At 41.6% G+C, this 20,000-nt stretch overlaps 1 protein-coding gene across 3 annotated transcripts in view; it reads right to left on the bottom strand.

Annotated features, from left to right (window-relative positions):
* The window catches only part of LOC143282957 (synaptotagmin-7-like), a 587,353-nt gene that overhangs the window by 322,783 nt on the left and 244,570 nt on the right, over nt 1-20,000 (bottom strand). The gene's annotated exons all lie outside the window — the stretch shown is intronic.

Genomic DNA, 20,000 nt, shown 5'->3' on the forward strand with positions numbered 1-20,000 from the left:
AATGTGATGTTTTGTGTTAATAAGTTAGAAAAAACAACAACAACAACACTAAGATATGACAGGTTATCAGACTTTCAATATCGTAAAACCGTTTGTTAAATACTCCTAAAATTTTTTTTATTTTATATAAAACAACAATAACAACAACCAAACAAAAATAAATAAATAAATAAATTTTTAAAAAACCGCTGACAAGTACGTTCCAGTTGATGGAAATTCATCCTTAAGTGTCACCCTGGAAAAGATCCACCAACCTCTCAAGTCTTTGTTACACAGACGCCCAAAGGAACCCAAAGGCTGATAGAAAACAACAACAATAAACCAACGCCTGCCATCTTTTAATTAGACTTCCACTACCAATCTCATGGCCAGAGGACGAACAACGGAGGAGAAAGGAAAAAACGTCACGTCAGTCACTCAGTGCCAAGCGAGCAAAACTGATTACCTTCCCTGATTGCACGTGCCAACTGTCGACCACAAAGGGGCCTGAAATTAGGTTAGTCAAACCATGCCGAAATTATCTTTTTCGACAGCCGTGGTTGCGTGATGTTTTTCATTCGAGAGAAAACTTGACATAATTTTTTTTTTTAACAGAAATACGTTATGTTGTTGGTCGAAAAGACAGAAACAAAGAAATAAACTGACAAATAACAAACATAAAAACCACAAAATCAACCTTCATCCATTTCTTGGTGCAAAAATTTGTTCAGCTATTATTTTTTTCTTCTTCTAGCATCCCTATCATAGGATCCCAAAGATTGAGAGAGAAGCCAAACGGCATAGCTCTGAATGCGTTTATCTTTCCCTGGACTCACAGAATCACGCACGCACGCACACACACACACACACACACAACACACGAACGCACCAAATGACACTCGCAATCACACTGTCAAAAAACGTTACCGATATATATTTTGTTCATTACGTCCTTCCATCATCATCCCTTGTCTCTTCTTGTTCCAATTTTTTGTGCTAATTGGCATCAATATTTTTGTGAATAAATGTTTTGCGCTTCCTTTCTGTTTTTCATCGTGTTTTGTGCCATGCTCATTATCTCTTTTGTCTTGTCCATGGAGTGTATCAATATCAACACAGGAGAGAATAATAAGACATTGTTTTGACACAGGCTATGTGGATGTTTTCTTCCTCTCTCTCTCTCTCTTTGTGTTTTGTTTTTTCTTCTTCTTCGTTTCTTGCAATTTGTAATTAAGTTTTGTAAGTTGTCAGCTTGTCAGCTTCAATTTTTGCATTTCACTTAATCCAGATGTGTGTCGCTGGACCTGTGTGTTAAGCGCGCGAGCGTGTATGTGGGTGTGTTTATGCGCGCGGGCATGTGTTTGAGGGAGGGGAGAGGAGGGAGAGAGATATAATGTGCGTGTGTTTGTGTGTGTGTGCGTGTGTGAAAGAGAGAGAGAGAGACAGACAGAGAGAGAGACAGACAGACAGACAGAGAGAGACAGAGAGAGAGAGAGAGAGAGCGAGCTTGTAAGAGCCACATGCGCATTGATATATTGTTCACACTATTTGATTCATTATGTAATATTTTTGTTTGTGGCCCACTACTTTGTTATGGGCCGGAGGCCTAACAAATAAACCATTGTCTTGTGTGTGTGTGTGTGTGTGTGTGTGTGTGTGTGTGTGTGTGTGGAGGAAGGGGGTTGGGTGAGAAAAAGGCTCATTTGCAGGAGAGGTTAGCTTCCTGCTTCTGAAATCAGAAGTGTAGTAGCGCTCCCTCTCCTTTTCCAGCCAAAGCAAAACGTGTCCATCCCCAACCTCCAGTCCATTCTGTTGTTTTTTTTCTCCCAAGGTACATGCCGTTTCTGGGGCTGGCTGGAATTATCGACCCGTTCTGGCGAGTCTCTCTTGGGGAAACGCTAACGTCTGGCTTGGAATTTTCCCATACTGGAGTGTTGGAATGCCTGGTTCCAACCAAACAACAGCTAGTGTCTGGAGCAAAAAACAAAACAAAACAAAAAAAACAAAACAAAACAAACAAACAAACAAAAAACACCAAGAGAGGCAAGGCCTTCAAGACTCACTTGTGATACACTTTTTTTTAAAAATCCAAGCTTTTTATGTATTGAGTATAATTTCAAAATGTAATGTTTAAGATGAGAAAGATCAGTTTAAAGCAAATTAAGTCCCCTAGCATTAATTACAGAGTAATTTCCCTTTTTTACTATCTGCACCAAAACGTTTGCAAAATAAATAAAACTTCCATGCTTAGCAAAAGAAGTTCCTGTTTGAACAAAAAATGATAATAATGACTACTCTTGTTTGTTGGGTCAGAATATCAGATCAAAGTGCCAAGTTTAGAGAATACAAAAAATATAAATATAACAGTGCAATATTGTTTTAAACAAGATGACTGGAAAGAACTGAATTTTTTCTATTTTTATGCCTAATTTTGTGTCAACTGACAAAGTATTTGCAGAGAAAATGTCAATGTTAATGTTTACCACGGACACACAGACACACACACACACAGACAACCGAACACCGAACACTTTGTTTACACAAGTGAGTCAAAAAAAAAAAAAAAAAAAAAAAGGAAAGAAAAAAAAAGAAAGAAAAAAAAGTGGCTTCTGATTGGAATAAAAGTTATTATGTTCTGGATCATACTTCCTTTCACTTTCTTTCCTTTCCTGTGACGGGTCAGAAATCGCCTTAGTCAAATAAGTGTAAGTGATTTTGTATCTTGGGAAAATTTAAACTGTCAATTCACGTTTGTGATAATTAATTTTCTCTTCAGCGTTAACTTTAACCAACCATTGGATACTATTCGGAAATTCTACGAGGAGTTGCTGAAATTTATTTTAATTATTATTATTATTTTTTTAATGTCTTTATAGTCACTAAACGTTCTCTCTCTCTGCGCCTCTGTCTATTGCCTCCTTCCTTCTCTCTCTCTCTCTCTCCCTCTCTCTCAATGTGTCTGGTCATTAAAAAAAAAAAGAAAAAGAGGATACACTCAGTAGTTGTCTTTATAATCCCTACTTTTATATCTTCCTTTTTTCTGTTCTTCCTCGCCTCCTTCCACAACCTCCTCTCCCCTCCCCTCCCTGTCTATCTCTTTCCACACCAGTGGCCGGCACCATAATACTGTCTCTTAAAAAAAAAAAGGAAAGGCAATATGCAAACTTCGAATAAACTTCCCCGAGGCCAAGTATGTATACACTCTCAATGAATTGCTCATTGATGCGGCCAGCCGTCCCACTAACCTGGATTCCCTTTCAACCCCCCACCCCTCCCTTTCTCCCCATCCTGATCTCCACCCTCCCCACCCTCTTCTCAACTCCTACCACCACCACCACCCCTCCCCGCCCCCTCTCGAATGCTTCCGCTCATCAGGGTCAAGGCCATCTTAGCTCATTTATTTGCAACCAGTAATGAATTACGAATGCAAACTTTGGAAAGAATTAAAAAAAAGAAATCAGCTGAACAACTCTCGCCAACAAGTGGTAAACGGAAACGAGAACAATGATAGCACCCCCGATCACAGCAGCTCGTGATCACTGATTTTACGTTCTGGAGGTGTTTCAAAAATACATCTCCCTCCCTCTCCTCTCTCTCTCTTTGTCTGTCTCTCTGTCTTTCTCTCTCCCAGACACAGCGCAAATACATGAATGATTCAATGATTACACCTGTCTGGTTCAAGACAACATTGAAGGTTTTGGAAGGCTTTTATAATTTGATAAGCCAAACAGGGACATGGCAGTGTCTTTTTGTGCAAACTTGATTGCAGCTGAGGTGTGTGTGTGTGTGTGTGTGTGTGTGTGTGTGTGTGTGGTTGTGCGTGTGCACATGTGTATGAATGTGCGTGTGCGTGAGTGTATCTTCAGAGAAGAGACAGAAAGACAGTGACAGAATGACAGACGGACAGACAGACAGAGATACAAGCAGAAATAAAAGTGTAAATACGCATACATAACGCCTGACTAAAAGTGCGCACCCAGCTGCATGAACATGGCTACATAATCCATTCAGTCCGTCCAGGCCACATAAACACATTCAATCAGTCCGTCCGTTTGCGAGCGCGTGCTCGCGTCGTGTTATGACACCATCCATTAACGTTCGCAGTCAGGATGGCGGTGACGCCGAAGGCAATGACGCCAGTGATAAAGAGGTTTATATATTAGATTCTGAAGCCATCATGCGTTCAAAGTCACCTCCCCCCTCCCCCGAAAAAAAATCAACAACAAAAAACCCCCCAAAACCCCAACAAACAAAACAACAACAAAAAACAAACAACCCAACAACAGCAAAAACGTCTTCTAAAAAAGGCCCTTTAAGAGAGAGAGAGAGAGAGAGAGAGAGAGAGAGAGAGAGAGAGAGAGAAGTGGAGCACTCACTCTCTGATGCTTTGGAACCAATCGGAAAAAACAACAACCAAAAAACATGGTCAGAAGTATTGAGATAAAAAGAAAAAGAAGAAGAAGAAGAGAAAAAAAAAGAAGAAAGAATGAAAAGCGTCCAGGAAAAAAGAAGAAAGTAGAGGAAAATCGATTGGCTGGAGAAACATTTTTTGAAAGAGGAAAGTGTCTTGAAGAAGGATGGAGGGAGGGAGGGAGGGAAGAAAAAAAGGAAGGAAGAAAGGAAAGGATGAGGATAGTAAAACAAAATTACACCTAGCATCTCCCTCCCTTACACACGTACACAGACTTTCAAAGCAAGTGAGGAAGCTTTCAAGAACATATCATAAAGTGCAACTAGACTTCCAACACAAGAAGAAAAAAGAAGAGATTTTTTTTTCAAAATAAAGAAAGAAACAAACAAAAATTCTGGAACATGAGATAGGGACAAGAGCTTTGAAAAGGAAAGTTCAATGCACACTTGTGAATGTTTTCTGGTTCCTGTATACCGAAGTGATTTCTTTTTCTTTTGTTGTTGTTGTTTTCGACTCAGAACTATAAAAATGCATTGAAACTTTATCGTTTTCAATGACGTCAAGCCTTTTCAAAACTCCCATATCACAGGCATTAGAACGCTCACCGCCAACCCCCTTGTTTGTATTAATACTTAATGAAATAAATTGAACGTATCTAACGTGGTGCTTTGCTATATGATGGTATGCAGATTTGAACTGAAACACGAAATTATTATTTTGTTGTTGTTGCAAATGATAAAAGAAAGACGACATATTCATTTGTGTACATGTTTCAATTGTTTGCTCATCTCTTTACTTTTATCTGTCCTGTCTCTCTCTCTCTCTCTGTCTATGTGATTTGTCCCTGTCCCTATCTTGACTTTGCTCTGTAAAAAAGCCTTTCGTATAAACGAAAACAATTGCAGCTCTGTAATTTTGTATTTAGGGGGCACTGTGGCCGAATGGGATAAGCACTGGAACCACTATCAAGTGATCACCAGTGATCTTCTTCTTCGTTTGTGGGCTGCAACCTCCACGTTCACTCGTATGCACACGAGTGGGCTTTTCCATAACCCACCGAACGCTGACATGGATTACAGGATCTTTAACGTGCGTATTTGACCTTCTGCTTCCATATACACACGAAAGGGGTTCAGGCACTAGCAGGTCTGCACATGTGTTGACCTGGGAGATCGTAAACATCTCCACCCTTTACCCACCAGGCGCCGTCACCGTGATTCGAACCCGGGACCCTCAGATTGACAGTCCAACGCTTTAACCACTCGGCTATTGCGCCCGTCATCACAAGTGATCAAGACTTAGAGGTCCCGTTTCGGTACGCTGCTGTGTCCTTGGGGAATGCGTTTGACTCTGACTGTCCTCACTCCACCCTAGTATGAATGGGTCTCTTCTTCTTCTTCTTCTTCGTGGGCTGCAACTCCCACGTTCACTCGTATGTACACGAGTGGGCTTTTTTTTTTTTTTTCTTTTTTACGTGTATGACCGTTTTTACCCCCACCATGTAGGCAACCATACTCCGTTTCCGGGGGTGAATGGGTATTTGACTTCCGTTGTGTAAGGTAAAGCTTATTATTCCCTTGAAACACTGTATATGGATTCACTGCCGCTGCGGACGTGAAAGGGTATGAAACCTTTAATCCTTAACCTTTTTTTTTTTTTAAATGCATCGGTATACATTGTCTGCCAATACAATTCCACTGCACAGCTATTAGCATCTCCATGAGAAGATTTGCCCCCTCAGTCTCTCTCCGGTAGCATTTTGTACATTCTCAAGGCCTGAAAAGCGTGTCAGCTCTATACAGAGGTGTGCATCTGCCCCACAAGTCCTTTTCTCGTCCTCCCGCTCTTATTTCTTAAAGCCGATGTGGTGGAGCTTTTATGGATCAATCCGCACGCTCCGACGCCTCCTTGGAACTCAAACCGAATTTACGGAAATGCTTTCTGGGTGTCACTCTCTGGAAAACGTCTATCACCCTCCCACGTCTTTTTACAGAGACCCAAAGGAACTGCAAGATGATACTAAAAACAGACATTCCCCCAGCTTCGATTTGCCTCCCACAGCCAATCTCAAAGCCAACGGACAAACAGCCATGCTGAAAAAAACGTGTCAGTGCACAGAGCGCAAAACTGATTACTTTCCCTGCTGCACGTGGCAGCGGTCAGCTGCAAAGGTCATGGCCCAGAAATCTGGGTAGTCACGCTATATCAAAAATCTTCCTTTAACAGCTGTGGTTGGGTGGGTATACATTTGCGATGCCGGAACGAGGACAGGGTTATTTTAACTGAAACACACAATAACATCTGTTGGAATGGGTTATGAATAACGAGAAGGTTGTTTGAAAAAAAATCTATAAACAACATGGACTCATTCAATTCCTCGTTTTCTCCAACTGATTTTATCATTTTTGTGTTTCTTGAAAGCGGACACAGCAGTTAATTGCTCCCATAGTTTCCTCTAACCAATAACTAATATCATAAGTGTAGGGGATACAATTCCAGTACGATGTGGGTATCAGCGTATTTTGTTTATCAAAATTATTCACGTTAATAAATGTGCCACGCACCTTAAACTAAAAAAAAATAAAAAAATAAAAAACCAATAAAAAACAACACCACCATTTTGCAAATAACGTTCGTTTTGTAAAGTACTGAATTTGCAAACACTGTTGCAACCAACAGACAGGTTTTAGTTAATGGATACTATTCATCAGATTTTCATTGAAATGTCCGATCCTACCCTGCCTTTCCCAGAGACTAAGACAAAATACATGTAGGACATCGAAATCAGCCCCCAGGTTAATGTTCAGCTTTTGCTATGAAGACGTCTTCCTGTCTTATTGCACGTGCAAACAGTCAAGCACAAAAATACAGCCCTGCGCAGACGTGTATGCTTGCACAATGTCAACTGCTTGCCTTATGTCTGCTGGTGTGTGTGTGTGTGTGTGTGTGTGTGTGTGTGTGTGTGTGTGTGTGTGTGTGTGTGTGTAGGTGTGTGTGTGTGTAGGTGTGTGTTTGTGTGTGTGTAGGCGTGTGTGTGTCGTGTGGGTGTGTTTGTGTGTGCGCGCGTGTGTGAATGTGTCTGTGTAGGTGTGGGTGGGTGTGCGTGTATGACAAGATTGATTATTACAATATACAAACACGATGAACTTGGTTAGTTTGTCTCCAAGAAATAATATGAAAACGGAAAATAACGAACTTGTACTCAAAATATTTCTCAATGATTTTTTGTTTTTCTGATACTATAAGCATCCTGCAGCATGAAAAAAAAGGGTTGATCATGGACAGGATGTAACTTTGTGTCATAATGACATCCCAGTAACGTCCTGTCTCTGGACCTTTCTCTCTCTCTGGTTCTTGGAGCGATTTCTCCCTCTATCGCATCGTCCCTGCACTCAGCTCTGGCTTAAGATCTACCTCTTTCCAAAATAACTTACCCATTCCCTTTTCCGTCCATAGTTTACTCTTTCTCTTCTTTTTTTTATCCATACGTTTTTCATAAGTTCTGTCTTATATCCCTCTGTTTCAGTGTAATGTATGCGTGTGAAATTTGGGTGTGAATGCGCTTTGATTTTTTTCCGCACAAGATTTAGCATGTTGTAAATAAATCATTCTTATTATCTTTCTTCTTCTTTTTACTATTCTTAATCGTATTTTTACTACTACTACTACTACTATTATTATTATTATTATTATTACTACTACTACTACCCACTGCCCCACTCCCCTTCCAAGCCAGACGAAATTCCGATGCAGTTTGTCCAAGACGTTACAGTCATATAATACAACTGTTCAATTTCATTTCTCCGACAGACAACTAACCCCTTGGGAGGCCCCAGAGCCAACCATCACAGTGGATTATCTTCCCCGTTGCTCGTGCAGCCAGTCTGGCACTTCCAACACAGCACTGTCCGCTGTTGTTCCACCGCTGCTTGTCATATAATCAAGCAACTGGGTTTTCGATGCCGCCGTTTTCCTTTGTGAAATCATAACAGGATCACTGACGCTATGAGTTATTGCTTTTGATCCGTAAGGGATAATCAACTATATTCCTTGTTGCCGTTGGTAATCTCACTGACGCCAAGAATTATTGCTTTTTGATCAGTGGGTGATAATAAACTATATTCCTTGTTGCTGTTCATAATCTGTAACACTGCGACAGAGCTGGTTGAAGCGGGGTATATACTGGGCTGTGTGAGCGGTGGCAAATTGATCATTTGTGTGGTTGTAAAACGGATTATTTGTGTGTGTGTGTGTGGGGGGGGGGAATGATTAGAAGAGAGAAAGAGAGAATGGGCGTAGGTGAGAGAGAAAGAGAGAAAGAGAGAGTGAGAGAGAGAGAGAGAGAGAGAGAAAGAAGATGTGTGTGTGTGTGTGTGTGTGTGTGTGTGTGTGAGAGAGAGAGAGAGAGAGAGAGAGAGAGAGAGAGAGAGATTCTTATTGAAGTAATCATTTACATATCAGCATGACAACTTGACAAATGCATCCATTCTTACTTTGCCCTATTTCAAACACGCAAACTTGGTCATTTTCTTGGTGTATGGTCAATATCCTTTTTTTCCCCCGGACAGTGTTATGAAAGTAACGTTACCGTGACCGCTATTTCATATGAGTGCTTTGCACTTTGGTTCCCACTCCCACTCATATTGTCAAATCGAAAAGAAAAGGGTAAGGGGTAGTGCTGGGGTGGATAAGAAGAAGGGGGAGGGGTGGGTGGGGAAAGTGGGAAGGGCTAGATCAAAACCTCGTTTCGTACTTCAAAAAAATTCTTATAGCAAGTCTCTAGTGAACATGTCACAGAAAGCAATCCAGCAAAACACTGCATTTTTCTTTCTGTGCACATTATATAGTTATATTTATTGCATTTATCACTGCCCCCCCCCCTCTCTCTCTTTGTGCCTCTCTCTCTCTCCCCGTCTCTTATACAGAATGATCATGTAATCAATATGTGTTGTAATCCAATTGCTCTTTATTGTGTTAGCACGGTTGTCTTCTTTCTCCCCCTTTTTTATATTTCGGATTAGCCCCTTTTTTTCAAGTTAACAATGGAAAACATTAATAATAAGTCTCTCTCTCCCCCTCTCTCTCTCTCTGTGCCTGTCTGTCTCCGTTACAAGACATTTATTACATTTCAAGTTAGCTGGACGTGTTCCCTCGCTGTCTCCGGATCTTGTTGCGATGAAAAAAAAAAAAAAAAAAAAAGAAAAAAAGAAAAGAAAAAAGGCACAGGTAATTTAAGCGTTTCAGACATAAGAATACGAGCTGTGAAACGCATTGCTAAATTAGATTTCCTCTCCAAGGATTTCTTTTTGTACACACACACACACACACATATAAATATATATATATATATGTGTGTGTGTGTGTGTGTGTGTGTGTGTGTTGCATGATGGGGTACTGATTTCATCAAGTTGATGTTGTTTATCTTTCTTTCTTTTTCTATTTTTAGTCTTTTCCTCCTCCTTGGTGTCCTCTTTCTCTATTTCCTTCCCCCTTCCTCTTCTTAATTCTACTTATTTCTATTGTTTCGTTTTAGTGTTTTTTGGTGGTTGTTTTTTTTGTTTTGTTTTTTGTGAGGGCAAGGGGAAAAGAAGCTTGTAACTTCTTACCTTTTAACTCTCAATAAAACATCCGAGTTCGAGCTCCGATCAGCCTCTTGGTAATTTAGCATTCCTGTTGTCCCCCATGTCTACACCTTTCCTTGTTTTATTGGATTTTTATCCTAACACACCTCTTGAAATAAACTGCACAATTCCCCATCGTCATGTAAACACAAAGAAAGGATGCTCACTATTTTCCTACTCAAAACGTAGGCGATGCCTTTTGTCAAACATTGATGAATTCGTCAGCCACGTGACTCTGATGCATCTACCAGCGCTCTGTTTTCTCAGAATTTCTTACCTTTTCTTCCCACCTCCCATCCCAAATCACACACTGCTGTCCACAGCATGAGGTCGGTATTTCAAACATAAAATGGTCCTTTGATTTATTTCCGTCGCACGTTGTAGCCCCCCCCCCCCCCGCCCCCCCGCCCCACACCCCCCAAACCCCATTTCTCCCCACACCCCATCCTCTTCCCTGCCACTCCAACTCTTTTTGAATACTCTGCATGACGTCTTCCATTGATATTTCCTTGGATTTCTTTGCAGTCCTGTAGTTTGAGGCGTTTGAAATAAAAATGTGTGTGGTCGTCAAAAGACAGCAATAGTCTAAAGGATCGCTAATTTCCAGGAGTTAGCTCTCTCTCTCTCTCTCTCTCTCTCTGAAAGCAGAATCGTAGAGTTCCATCCCCTCTTTCCAACCACACCGAAAAGCCCATCCGTTGGAAAACTCTCAGTCCATTTGTCCATTGAAGAACATGGCGTCTTTTTTCCCTCGCAACATACCCAAGCTGTTGACGCACGTAAGCAATGATTTGTCTGTTTTCGATTGGTTTTGATACAACGCTGCGTATCAGGACAGTTTACGATTTGCTGCAATTTAGAATGGAGAAATGATATTCTAATAACGAATTGATAACGACCCCATTGTTTTCCCTCTCTTCTGTGTTCGTTCTGTTGCCCTCTCCACCCCTTCCACTCCTCTCTCTCTCTTCTCTTTTGAGGTTGGCTCAGATTCCGTTCATGTAAAAGGAGGGCAACAATCACGCAGGCAAATAAACTGCCCAGTGAGCAAAGTGTTCAGACTGAAGGAACTGATCACCAATGACAGCAGCTGTCCCACTGACCTGGTTTCCCTTTCAGCCCCCCCCCCTCGCCCGCCCATCCCCCGCAGCCCCCCTACCCCACACCTCCATCTCTTTTTGACATCCCCATCCCAGCTCCCTTAACTCCCAACACCCGTGCCCCTCCCTTCCTCCTAGTCCTTCAACTCCTCCCACCCCCCTACACCCCTACCCCACACCTCCATCTCTTTTTGACATCCCCATCCCCGCTCCCTTACCCCCAACACCCGTCCCTCAAAACAGCTCCTCCCTTCCGCCTAGTCCTTCACCTCCACACCCCATCCCTTCACATTTCTTCTCCTGCCCCTCGTCACCTCCGGCCTCCCCCACCTCACTCCACTCACCCCCCTCCACCGGTCGTTCATCTTCATCAAACAGTAGCTGTCAGCAGTGACTTGAACATGCAAACAGGTATGGAACTCGCCACAAGCAGTATTCTTATTCTTGTTGCTTATAGTCCAGCCGACCGCACAGGGCCATACCAAGACTGTCAAACCATGCAAATGCTTAACCGCGTCAACACAAAACTGTCAGTTATAAAAAAAAAAACACCAACATAAAACAAACAACCCCCCCCCAAAAAAAAACAACAAACAAACAAAACAACAAAAACCAAAAAAAAAACACAACAAAAACAAACAAAAACAACAACAACAAAAAAACCCCACTAAAACAAACCCACAAAACACAGTTCATGACACAGAATCCCAACCATTTAGGTCCTTATGGCAAATAAGACTAGGCCATGCTGAGGACGCCAGCCCTTCCACTTAATTCATCATCCCCAGATTACAAAAAAATGTGGGGTGTGTGTGTGTGTGTGTGTGTGTGTGTGTGCTGTGGGGAGGGAAGTGGGGGGGGGGGGGCACAAGCTGTAGATGAGGAGCGGCAGCAGTAGCAGCAGAACAAGAAACATCGTCATCATCATCAGCAGCAGCAGTTTCAACAGAAACGATCACAACGAGAACAGCAACAACACAGTGACAAAAAATAAAATAAGGAACGTTCCAGGTGATTTAAACAAAACACACAGACGCACAGACACACACACACACACACTCGCATGCACACACACACACACACACAAACGGGCACAGTCGGGGGCGCGCGCGCGCGCACACACACACACGAACACACACAGAGAGGAACGTACACACGCACGCACAAGCACAAATACATATATACACCAACACATACAGCAATGAAAAGATTCAGTGTTTACAGATGTCCGATTCAGGACGAAACGTACAGAAGACTGTTTTGTTTTGGTGAACTTTACAAGACCTGTCATTGTGTTTCTGCATATCTGAATGAGGTCAGCGCGTGCGCGCCCTTGTGCGTGTGTGTGTGTGTGTGTGTGTGTGTGTGTGTGTGTGTGTGTGTGTGTACTATTTTACTTTCAAGAAATCCTTCTTCTTCTTCGTTCGTGGGCTGCAACTCCCACGTTCACTCTTATGTTGTACACGAGTGGGCTTTTTAAGTGTATGACCGTTTTTACCCCGCCAAGTAGGCAGCCATACTCCGCTTTCGGGGGTTCAAGAAATCTGAAGCCTTTTTTTTTTTTTTAATTATGTGTGCGCAGGAAAGTGTATGAATAATGCTCACATGCGTTCGCTAGCGCGCGTCAACGTCATGTAATGACACTACCCGTTCGAAAAGAGGATGGTGGTGAGACCGATGGCAATGACGCAAGGGACAAAAAGGTTCATTCATTAATAATAATAATGGATACTTATATAGCACACTGTCCAGAAATCTGCTCTAGGTGCTTTATAAAAACGCTTTTAACATAAAACATTATATCTATGTTACATACACACTCCAAAATGTGACACCACACACACACACACACACACACGCACACACACACACACAAACACACACATTGCACACATACATTTTAACATACATGTGTATCTAACAGCTACCCTAACACATACGCACACATAGGCAGGCACAAACTTACATAAACACACGTACATACAACACACATTCATATACATGCATGTAGTTATGTACACATACATATGTATACACACATAGTCAAGGCAGGCACAAACTTACATAAACACACGCACATACAATACACATTCATATACATGCATGTAGTTATGTACACATACATATGTATACACACATAGTCAAGCACAGCTAACGCAAAGGAAGTGGACCTGCCACAACTGAACTTATTGCTGAGGGAAAAGGTGAGTTTTGAGACGAGATTTAAAAGACGCGAGGGAATCAGAATTACATTCAGAAGCCATCGAGCGTTCACGATCTGGAAAGAAGTCCAGGCAGAAAGAAAATAAATAAGGGGAAAAAAAAGAAAACAAAACAAAACAAAGTCTTCACATGCTGAGCTTTAGAACCAATCGGAGAGAAATCCAATTAGAAAAAAACATGGTCTGAAGAACTGAGAGTTAAAAAGTGTCCAGGAAAAAGAACACAGCTGAGGAAAATCGATTTTGCTGGAGAAACACCTTGAAAGAGTAGTGTTTGAAGGAGCAAGGAAGGAAAGAAAGAAGGAAGGAAGGAAGGAAGGAAGGAAGGAAGAGGGAAGGATGCACACGTTCAAAAACTTCTTTCGAGCCAAGAATGTGTGTGTGTGTGTGTGTGTGTGTGTGTGTGTGTGTGTGTGTGTGTGTGTGTGTGTGTGTGTGTGATATGTTGTTACTTGTTATCTCTTTCTGCGTTATGCACCATACCATGCTATCGTTTCTTTGGTATTACTTTTTGTAGTCGTTGGAATGTGATACATGAATTTCCATTCTTCTTTTTCTTCTTCATAAATCGAACATAAAGAAAGAAAAAAAAAAGGAAAGAAACCAAACAAAAAGAAATTTACTTAACGAATAAAGTAGGACTAACAAAAAGAAATTTATTCAACGAATACTCTAAATAAAACTGCTCATGGCTGCAAACTCAAGACAAGAACTAAATCAGGAATGTTCAATGTATAATCGAATATTATTCAAAATTCATAAATCTACAAACGACCAACACAGCCATAAAAAAGATATTCGTCATTTACATCTTAGTCGCTTTTTCAATGAATTAATCAATATGACATACTTTTTATCCTTATTTTTTTTCTTTATCGGAGTTTACTTGATCATGCACATTTCAAATGCAATACATAATTAGAATTCAAACACATAATTTCAAAACCGGCTGTGTATAGTTCGCAATAAACATAAGACGTCAAAAATTCATCTTTATTGTTACCCTGAAAAGACCAGCCAGTCACGAAGAAGAGCTTCTCACAATTTTTCCAAAGGAGAGCTTTTCACGTCTTTTTCCAAAGGAGAGCTTCTCACGTCTTTAAAAAGTAGAGCTTCTCACGTCTTTTTTTTTCAGAGGAGAGCTTCTCACGTCTTTTTCCAAAGGAGAGCTTCTCATGTCTTTTTTTTCCAAAAGGAGAGCTTTTCACGTCTTTTTTTTTTTTTTTCCAAATGAGAGCTTCTCACGTCTTTTTCCAAATGAGAGCTTCTCACGTCTTTTTTTTCCAAAAAGGAGGGCTTCTCACGTTTTTATTTCCAAAGGAGAACTTCTCATGTCTTTTTTTTTTTTCCAAAGGAAAGCTTCTCACGTCTTTTTCCAAAGGAGAGCTTCTCGTGTCTTTTTCTTCCAAGGGAGAGCTTCTCACGTGTTTGTTTTCCAAAGGAGAGCTTCTCATGTCTTAGTTTTCCAAAGGAGACCTTCTCACGTCTTTTTCCAAAGGAGAGCTTCTCACGTCTTTTTTTCCCAAAGGAGAGCTTCTCACGTCTTTGTTTTCCAAAGGAGAGCTTCTCACGTCTTTTTCCAAAGGACAGCTTCTCACGTCTTTGTTTTCCAAAGGAGAGCTTCTCACGTCTTTTTCCAAAGGACAGCTGCTCAAGTCTTTGTTTTCCAAAGGAGAGCTTCTCACGTCTTTGTTTTCCAAAGGAGAGCTTCTCATGTCTTTTTTTTTTTTTTCCAAAGAAGAGATTCTCACGTCTTTTTCCAAGGGAGAGCTTCTCACGTCTCTTTTATTTCCAAAGGAGAGCTTCTCACGTTTTTTTTTTTTTTTTTCCAAAGAAGAGATTCTCACGTCTTTTTCTCCAAAGGAGAGCTTCTCACTTTTTCCAAAGGAGAGCTTCTCACGTCTTTTTCCAAGGACAAAAACGGATCGCACGTTGATTCCAAAACTAACAGACTGCTGTCTTTAAAGTTGCGCGTTTCCACAGTCAACAGACAAACACCCGCTGAGAGCGAGAGAGAGAGAGAGAGAGAAGTGTCAGTGCACAGAGCGAAAAACCGGTTACCTTCCCTGCTGCACGTGCCAGCGGCCAACCACAAAGGGCACGACCCACCAATCTAGGTAGTCAAGCCATACCAAGATTCTTCTATTGATCCCAACCTTATTTCATGCTGATACGCCTGTGTCATTTAATGAAAACTTACAACAATCACACTATTCATATGCGATGACCATCTTTGTTTCGTCTAAATACACATACATTTAACTAACTAACTAATTAACGAACTAGAACCAACGAACTAAGTAACTAGCCGTACAACATAGTGGTGGATAACAAATGCAGGCAACAACTAAAAAATCCTTCCGTTATTTCAAGATTATTTTTTTTACAGACTACAAAGGGAAATGTGAAAATAGAAATAGAAATCTTAAAAGACTGTAACCGGGGCCATTTTAATTTTCTCCAAGGGAGAAAGCCGAGTGCATGCATGTATATGTATGTATGTATGTATGTATGCATGTATGTATGTATGTATGTGTGCGTATGTAGGCACATATGTAGGTATCTATCTATCTAATAATAATAATAATAATAGTAATGGTATTTATATGGCGCTGACTCTTGTGCAGAGAGAAATCAAAGCGCTTTCGCACCAGTCATTCACACGCATGCATTACTCTAAAACTGGAGAAACTGAAGACAAGGAAGAGGCAGGAGAGGGTGGGTATTTTGGGAAGAGGTGGGTTTCAAAGCCAGACTTGAAAGAACTGAGTGTGGAGATTTGACGAAGCGAAAGAGGAAGTTCATTCCAATTACAAGGTCCAGAGACAGAGAAAGAACGGCGGCCAACAGTCGAGTGTTTGAATTTGGGTATGCGTAAACAGAGTGGATCCGAAGCCGATCGTAGACTATCTATCTATAATTCTGCACACAGAACACTACCAGGCTTCAAAAAGAGAGAAACCAATAATAATTTATGGAACGGGGAAAGTCAACTCCGCCACACTTCCACAGTAACTCAGAAGAAAGCCAGTCAGTGACAGAAGGTCCACAAGCACCCGACACATAACATGGCTGCCCTGCTTAAATCTTTCTCTTGAGGAGCCCCCCCTCCCCCGCCCCCCGTTAAAAAAACAACAAACAAAAACAAAACAAAAAAAAAAAAAAAACACGGGAAAAAAGAGAGCTTCTCATGTCTTTGTTTTCCAAAGGAGAGCTTCTCAAGTCTTTTTCCAAAGGAGAGCTTCTCACGTCTTTGTTTTTCAAAGGAGAGATTCTCAAGTCTTTTTTTCAAAGGAGAGCTTCTCAAGTCTTTTTCCAAAGGAGAGCTTGTCGCGTCTGTTTTTTTTCCCCAAAGGAGAGCTTCTCACGTCTGTTTCCAAAGGAGAGCTTCTCACGTCTATGTTTTCCGAAGGAGAGCTTCTCCCCCTCCCCCCACCTGCGCCCCCATTCCCTCTCCATCCCCCCCACCCCCAATTCTCCTGGAGCCATATATCAGTGGACTGCTTTCTCCATTGCTCGTGAAACGAACCAGGCGCAAATAACTCAGTTGCTGTACCAGCGCTTTCTAGCTCTGCCATCCAAACACCGCGGGGTTTTTTCTTTTCTTTCTTTTTGTTTCTTTCTTTTTTTTTTCATGCCTGCCGCTGTTTTTCCCCCGCAAGCCATCATAACAGAATCATGGGTCTGGGTTTTATTGATTATGATCGATCGTAAGAGGATCATAAACTTTATTGATTATTTATAACGTGCTGACAGAAATGGGACACACCACTTTCTTTCTTTTCTTTTTTTCATGTGTGTGAACGATGGAAAAAAAAAGAAGAAAAAAGAAAAGAAAAAGAAGAAGAAAGAAAAAAATCGGAGTGGGAGGTAAATAATGATTTAAGAGACAACAGGCTGAGATCGTGTGTGTGTGTGTGTGTGTGTGTGTGTGTGTGTGTGTGTGTGTGTGTGTGTGTGTGTGTGTGTGTGAGCGCGTGCAGCACAAATAGGTTTTAGAGGGGCACTTGTCTCAAATCTTTGCGAATTTTCTACATCAAATGCCATTTCCGTAGCACAACCTTTGTTTGTGTTTGAGCTCTAAAAATTCTTTCTTTCATTAATTCATTTGCTTATTTGAACAAATTCTCTTACTGAAATATCTGTAGACCGCACAGTATTAACGCTGCATTTCATTATCAGCAGCGCCAATGAACAATTGTATTTACGTTGGTTTAACAAGCTTTTCTAATCTACAAAAGAAAAAAAAAAAAGCTTTCGGTGTCTGCATTTATCGCGATTATGACATTCAGGTACAAGTCACCATCTTGGGCACAGACTCTGGAGTGCATAGTACTGTGTTGGAAAACACTGAATGGTGCTTAAAAAAATTACCCCGCTTTCTCACACAAAACAGTCATTTTGAACAAAGAAAAGGATGAAGCCTTATTCTACTGATGAGTTGGGGTTGAAGAAAGAGGGGTGGGTGGGTGGTGGGGTGGTGGGGTCAGTTCTGTCTCACACAATACCTTCCGCCTTCCCTGGGCAGATCAAAACGTGGTTAAACACTTTGAAAAGCTGCCATCGTAGTAATGCTTGCACTTCCTGCGAGTCTCCATTACGTTACGTTCGATGATGGAGTCTCACGTCGGTCCGACGGATAAGCAGGCAGGCAGGCTTATCTGTCGGTGTGTGTCCTCATATGGGAGAAGAGGCCGATTCTGGATGCGCAGCACTTCACACAGGTGTTGCAAGGGAAAACGTCTCCAGAAGTTGAGCCCTGCTTCCTTCGCTCACGCTTCTCCTTAATGGCCAGCGTTCTCTTGTTTTCAAACGTCTTTATGCCACTGGAGTACAGCATCCTCCAGCGAGAGCGGTAAAGGGCATCAGTTTCCCAGGAAGCGATGTCTATGTCACAGGATTTGAGGTTTGTCTTCAAGGTGTCCTTGAAGCGCTTGCAGGGTTTTCCAAGTTCACGGTGGTCTTCCTTCAGCTGGCTACGTAACGCTGGTTACGTTGGGAAAGGAACTATAATTATCATCATTTTCCCTGTGCTATGCATGTAGCTGTTTGTTTGTTTTTTGTTTGTTTTTGGTGTTTTTTTTGGTCATGCTTCCCCGACTCTGTCTCTCCCTCCCACACTCCTCACTCCTCTGTCCCTCTCTGTCTCTCTCTCTCTGTCTCTCTCCATCGCAATCGGATCACTACACTCATATTCATTGCATGCTCACATCATCCGCGCGTGTGTGTGTTATCACGGAATGGCAATAAATAACAGATCACTGCCTTGTAACAAAATCACAGAGGACAATTATCTCCCTCCTGACTGCACGTCAAACCAGCCCTGGCAACAAAGGACACGGATTTGTGCTCATGGCTGTGCCAAGGCTTTTCCCGGCTAAGGTAATCAATTCGCGATTTTTTATTTATTTATTTATTTATTATTTTATTTTTTTTTTTTGCATCTTCTCTTTTGAAGCGAATGTTTTCCTTGTGTGACCCTGCGGAGGTTCAACATCATCATCATCATCATCATCAACAACAACAAACAACATCATCATCATCATCATCAACAACAACAACAAAATCAACAACAACAACAACAACATCAACAACAACATCAACAACAAATGCAATCTATTATTCAGAAACTGAAGAAAGCAAAGTCTGCAGGCATGGCAGAGGAGTGACATACACACACACATCATCTATATGAATGGTAATCATACTATCTGAAACAGGTCGATGACTGAGAAGTATATCATGTATCTACACATCGATATCTGTATATAAACAAACACACACACACACACACACACACACACACCTCTCTTGTTGTCTCTTCCCACCACCCACTGCCGCCCACTCCCACCCAAAATCGATCGGTGCACTTCCTGGTGTGGAAGATGCAACAGTTTGACAAAAAGCAGAGCCCCTCTGTTGCTAATTGGCATCGATTGTGAATACCGCGTGGAACTTGCGTCTGTGTGTGTGTGTGTGTGTGTGTGTGTGTGTGTGTGTGTGTGTGTGTGTGTGCGTGTGTGTGTGTGTGAGTGTGAATGTGTGTGTGTAAGTGTGTGTGTGTGTGTGTGTGTGTGTGTGTGTGTGTGTGTGTGTGTGTGTGTGTGTGAGCGTGCGTGCGTGCTACGTGTTACGTTGTTCATTGTATTGTCTGTTCCGTGCGACTCGCCCCCCCCACCCTCCTCCCCGCACCCTCACACACACACACCCTCCCATTGCTTCTTATTCCTCTTATTAATAAGGGAATATAATCATTAACAGCTGGACACGCATTCACTTATCAAACATGAATTTCCAAGTTCATAATGATGCGGCACTTGCTCATGCTCCATGTCTGTCTGTCTGTCTCTCCAACGAACATGTTAATAGACAAGTGGAATTTTTTCTTGCATCAAGTCTTTTTAAAATAGGAAATATAAAATTCAATTGAGTGTGTGCGTTTTTTGTTGTTGTTGTTTTTGTTCTGTGTGAATTAGAAACACTTGGTAAATAATTGACTTTTTCTTATTTTCAGGTTATGCCTATAGATCTTAAATGTTTCTTATTGTGCGGAATTTTTCAGCGTGGAAATAGGACATACATTTTTTTTAACTGATGCAACCGACAGAGAGAGAGACAGAGGCAGAGACAGACAGACAGGCAAACACACACACGCGCACGAACGCGC

Source organism: Babylonia areolata, chromosome 6, assembly GCF_041734735.1.
Source record: "Babylonia areolata isolate BAREFJ2019XMU chromosome 6, ASM4173473v1, whole genome shotgun sequence".
In the NCBI taxonomy this organism is placed as follows: Eukaryota; Metazoa; Mollusca; class Gastropoda; order Neogastropoda; family Buccinidae; genus Babylonia; species Babylonia areolata.